The following is a 6284-nucleotide window of genomic DNA, read 5'->3' on the forward strand; positions in this document are numbered from 1 at the left end:
GCTTCATCTAACCAGTTCAAGCAACACTGTTTGCTCACAATCCAACAATTCTCAATCCAACATTTCAGTTTCTTTCTACATCTGTTCTCTTTATCTGCAATCCAACAATTCAGTTCAACAACTCACTCTTTTGTAATTTTCCATCAGAAAAAACAAACATTCTATCTTACTATCCTTTGCTACTTTTCAGTTCCTTCTCTTTCATCTTCAATTCTGTCTGTTCACAGTTTTACACACACGCTGAACACGATCACAAAAACCCTTTAGTTACAATTTATCCGTTCCCCAATTTCTTGCATGCTTTTCTGGCCATAATTATTTTCCCATTTTACAGAACAAAACAACCGGTGTATTAAAATTATTTAGCTTACTCTTGTGTGACCCCATATTGGCTGATCCTATCTCTCCTGGATTTTCCTTCGACGCGCGTCTAATAATCTGTGAGACGTCTCTCAACAAATCCGATTTTGTCACCTCAAATCGGCAAGGGTAGCAAATATGCTCTGTTGGCTCTTCCGTCCACGATATGGCTCTTCCGTCCACGGTATGGCTCTTCCGTCCATACTTACGAGCTAGTTTTCGGCATACAATTTCCCCCTCGAAAACTTTCTGTGCCCGCACCAAAGAGATAGTTCCAGCCACTATGGTTCACCCACAGTTATACCAAAAGTTACCCCAACAAAACAAAATAATTTGATTGTCTTCTTTACCTGAAATGCTCTTACTGCCACGGTTCTTTTCTTAATTCCTGTGGAGTTACCCACTGGCCCTGATAACAGTTTGGCTCTTTCTCTCTCAATTCGGCGAGGTAAGACTAAAGCCTGGTGCTTTAGGATGATCAGTCTTCCATCTGCTTTTCAGGGCCAGCGGTCACTTCCAAGGAATCCTCACTTCTGACACCAATTGTTGTGGCAAAACAATATTTAACAAACGCAGCATTCCCAGGCAAAAGAGACGTCAATATTCAAATTGTATTTAAAAGAAAATATACATTTATTCTGCAGAATAGTTCCCAGTCTAGCCACACAGGCCAGCTGCAGGCTGAGGGTGAAAACCCACCAACCCTACAGCCCAGTCTGCAGGCAGAGTGAGACCAAGATAGGTGTTTTTCTGGTAGTCTTATAATGTTCTCATCAAAGCATTCTATAAACACCCACCCCAGAGGGCAGGACCTGAGGAACCCCCATGGTTGCCTCAACCCCTCCCTAGCCTAGGGTCTTCTCAGTGACACACACACACCTGTATCAACGTTACAACAGGAGAATTCCAAATACAGAACACGTCATTCGTATGTTAAATCATTGAGAAAACAAAATAAGAAATAAAAGATTAAAACTGCCACTACATGGACAAATGTTTAACCGGCAAGGATTTAAAGCATATGCAAATAATGAACTTTTGTAAACTGCAGTATCCCGTGAGTGAAACTCGACCTCTGCGTTAACGTAATGTGAATGTACGTCGCATCGCATTGTACAGTATGTTGGGACGGAGGAGCCAGAACTGCAACTGATAGAATGCACTGTAGCACAATACTATGATATTTCTTTAAAAGCAGATCGTGGAGACATTTTAATCGTCCACGATCAAAAATCGTGAAATCTCACACACCTAATTGGAATTCTGGTAAGCCTGTGAAGAGTTTCTTGAAATTGTGACTTTCTCATTTAGGGTCATGAACATGCCTGTAAAATGTATTTGCGAACATGCATACATAATTTATATTACTTTGATGGTGGTTGAGGAGCTTTCACCACTTACAAATGTAAAGTGCTTTGAGTACAGAGAAAAGTGCTATATAAATATGTCAAATTATTATTAATTATTACAATTATGATTTGTGTGGGTCAGTGTGATATTTGATTTTGTTATATCAGTTTCTTGACAACTCTTAGGGTATTTATATTTATGCATTTGGCAGACGCTTGCATTGCAGGCTGAGATTTTTATTAGTTAATGCATGCTCAGTTCCCCTGGAATCGGACCCAAAAACACAGACTGGTTTTCTATGCTTCTGTTTAAAATGTTGGAATGTTAAAAGATAATAATTACAATATTATTTATAATTTTCACAATGTATAATTTTTTTTTTTAATAAAAAGTAAATTGTAGCCATATAGAATAGTCTTTCTCATGTTTTTTGTTTTGTTCGTTTTTCATAGTATTTTTGTGTGTGTGTGTGTCTGAATTGTATTGAATCCAATTAGGATCAGTTTATCCCACAATAACGCTTGTACCTAAATTGTAAACCTAATAAAAAATTGTTTTAAACTTGTTAATATTCATAAAACGGCAATTCTGTTAAAGGGATAGTTCAGTTTATGGGCCAAATTGACTTCCATAGTCATTTTTTTTTCATACTATGGAAGTAAATGGGGTCCATCAACTGTTTGGTTACCGATTCTTCCAAATATCTTTTTACGATATATTTGTGTTCAGCAGAAGAAAGAAATTCATACAGGTTTGGAATAACTTGAGGGTGAGCAAATGACAGAATAAAAAAAAAAAATTGGTGAACTATCCCTTTAAGCTAGCAGCAAAATGTGAGTGACCAGGCCATCACTCTTTGCATTTAGATTATTGTTTCCGTTTCTTTTGGATCATTCATCTTCATAGTTTCCACAAGAAAGAAAAACTAAGCGTTTTCCAGTTTCATTTTGCTTGCCAGTTCTGCTCTCTATCAATGAAATCAAATTATGTATCTTGGTGAATGGTGATGGATGCAATCAAGTCAGTCTTCTGAAATGTCCTTAGATTAATTACACTTATACCTTTTGACACCGTTTAAACATCTAATGCCAGTAGGACTAAGTAATGCAGTACTATCGGGACGTTTTGCTTTTTATTGTGGCCTGAAAATTTGACTTTGTGTTCAGTTCAGTGAACTTGTATTTATGCAGTACTTGTTTGGAAAGTTTCCATCTTTAAAATGCCTATATTTTATATACAGATCAACCCCAATAGATATGCAATGATTATTTGCCATCAGTGCTTCTAAAGTGCACTGAAGTTCCTGTCTGCTTTGAGTTACATACAAACATTCTGACTGAATTACTAGAGCTAATGTCCAGCATATGCTGCTATTGCCAGAGGCAGATGTGTCTAAAGTACCTTTGCATTTGCACTGTAGGACATTGTTTGGCACAATGAGGGCTGGAGTCAGCACAATGAAAGCATTATGCGTGAAATCCTGTTTTTTTCTTGCCAGATGATACAAACACCAGAGCACCTGATGAAGTTCCTTCAGATTTATGCACGATCCAGATACTTCCCTTTGCATCCAATTACTTCTGTTGACCTCAATAGGAAAAAGTTCTTTGCCATTTCCACGCATTAATTCTGCATTTTCCAGGTGGCCGTAGTCACATTTTGGCTTATTATTATGGGTGGGCACAACATCTGCAGTAGATCATTTTGAGCTGTATTCTACCAAACACCCGCCCACCCATAATGCTCAAGCAAATAGCTACATAATCGCACACAATGTGTACAGGACTTGAAATTGGGCCAGGTTGTCTTCGGAGACGGCGAGTCACAGAGGGAAGCGGCACAATAAGTGGGTCACCTTCCATTGTGCGGCTCGCATCATTAGAATGGTTCTGCTGAGACTGGTTGAGACTGGAGTCGTTTGGCACTCTCTGTTCCTCTCCATCTTGTCTCATTACTCAGCTTTGCTCTTGGCAAGCAGCGGACACCACTCGAAGCATAAAAAGACAGAAGAAAAATCTCATATCCTTGTTGGCCAGAGCTGTTGTTTATAAAACATACTGTATTTTTCTAAGCAAGCAAATTATGGTGAAAGGATCACCCAGTTTCTCAGTCCACTTGGTGGAATTTTCTTTAAAACAGTTTGACAGCTCATTAAGATAAGGCTTCTTATATTTTTTGACTGTCTGAATATTACCATTTTCCCTAACTACTTCAGTTTTCCATTGCTAATAAAACAAATTGCTTTTGATTTCATGCTTATTATATCTTTTGACTGTCTGGATATTACCATTTTTCCTAACTACTTCAGTTTTCCGTTGCTAAATAAAAAAAATTGCTTTTGATTTGAACTTGGGTCAAATAATTTGACAAATGTCTCAGTCTTGAAATGAATGGCAGTGGAAGTTTAATGCAAGAATATGGGCTGATTTTTGCCATATATAAAGAATGATGTTGCGATTAAAGCCTGCTTAAAACCAAGCTAAACTTGTTTGCTCATCTTCCACATTGGTCAGGCAGGTCTGTTAGCTGGTATCAGAGGGGCTTTGGGCACTTTTTTACCCAGCCTGAACCAGTAAAGTGCACAACATCTTTTTAAAATCAGTCAACAGACCAGGTTGGGAGACCAGCAAACCAGACATGGCTGGTTTAAGAAGTTTTTATTGGCTTCACCTTTCAGCTGGTCAGGCAGAGAGACCGCCTAGCTAAATAAGCTAAAGGGCCATCAAACCAGCTTAGATTAACCTCTCATTTGGCAATATTGCTATAAAAAATCCTACCAAAACTAAGCTGGTTTGCCGGTCTTAGCTGGTTTAAGTTGGTCTCCCAGTCTGGTCAACTTGTTTTTCAGCAAGTCTCCCAGCCTGACTAGCTGAAAAGTGACAAAACCCCTATAAACAAGTCCAACAGACCAGACTGGGAGCCCAGCAAACCAAATTAAACTGATTTAAGATATTTGTATTGCAAGAGACCAGGGGCCTGTACCATGATGGTAGTTGAACAAACTCAGGGTTGCAGGATTAATTTCGAGTTGACAAAACCAAACCAATCCAACCAGGCTTTGTTGGTACCATGATGCTGATCATCAACTTTCTCTGTCAACTCAGGCTTTGATCCTGAGTTTAGCGAACAGCCAATCACATGCTGAGAAAGAGTGAAACTCATTCAAAACTCATTGAAATTAATTTCTCGCGAGAAGAAGCAGCGCAATTCACTAAAATTATTAAAATATTAAGAATTTAAACAAATTTACATAGCAAGAATAAAATAGCTGTCTATGGAGGACAACTAAAAGAAAAAGTCTCGCTACTGTATATCAGTGCAAGTAAAAGTTGTGAAGTTAGTTTATACAGTTGATAAAGGTATAGAGAGAATTTATCATTTAAGCTCACATTAAGTCATTTTATAGCTTCGTCTATTGATTCTAAAGCGTATTTATATATTTGTTCATTTAAAATCTGTGTAATAATAATTGATGAACTAAAATTGTACAAGTGTGATCGATTAAGGATATAATAATTAAATTATATCTAAATCATACAAATGTATTATTCTAAATAAGCATTACTAAAAGCCAGACGGTTTTGTCTTTAAAAATCATGTATGCCACTTTATCGCATCAGACGTGTCTCACAGCTGATTGGTCCAAGTTCGTTTTGCAATCGTTTCCCAGAACATAACCTGCCCCGGACCAGGTTAGCCGTGGAGCGCAAGTTAATATGGAGATGAACACTGCTAAAAGCCAAACCACTTTCATGGTGCCTAAAACCCAGGGTTGGCGTAAACTAAACTGAAACATACCTGGCTAGCCACCTAAACCGGCTTCACGGTATAGGCCCCAGCTGGCCATCCAGATAAAAACAGCTTAGACAGGCTGGGGACCAGTTTAAACCAGCACATTTTTTTGTAGTTTTGTAGTAGACTAATGAATATATCATCTGACAAAAACAAAACAAAAAAACACAAACTATCCTGAGCTGGTTTAAGCTGGTCTTCAACCAGACTGAAGAGAGCCCAATACCCTTTAAAAACTAGTCAACAGATCAGCCTGACCAGGCTGGGAGACCAGAATACTAGGTTTTGCTGGTTTAAGATGTTTTATAAGGGCCAGGTGACCAGCTGGCATCCATCTAAAATCAGCTTAGCCAGTCTGGAAGTCCAGTTTAAGCCAGCAAAGACAAATAAACCAGTTTTTTTTCAGCAAACTAATACACATTTCTGATTTGACAATTCCATATAAACAATTCCCATTCAACATAATTAGGCAAACTCTTTCTTTCGTTTACTATACAGTCTGTAAGGATCCGTCTCTGAATGCTGATTAATGACCCATTTGGTGTGTTCTCAGATAATCTTTGCATTAAGCGACGTCTTTCCTCGTCGCAGGTCACAGGTGGCTGGGCTCCTGGGGCCCAGAACGAGTAGAGTTAATTGAACACGAGGCGCCCGTCCGCCTGCCTACGTGCTCGCCGCCTGAGTGGAACTGTGTATTTCCAGTGAGTGAGAGACAGAATAATGCCGTGCCTTGTGTGCCCCGGCGAGCTATCACTGCTCTGCCGTTGCCATGGTGACAGTGC

Source organism: Phoxinus phoxinus (genome assembly GCF_949152265.1).
Source record: "Phoxinus phoxinus genome assembly, chromosome: 14".
NCBI lineage: Eukaryota > Metazoa > Chordata > Actinopteri > Cypriniformes > Leuciscidae > Phoxinus > Phoxinus phoxinus.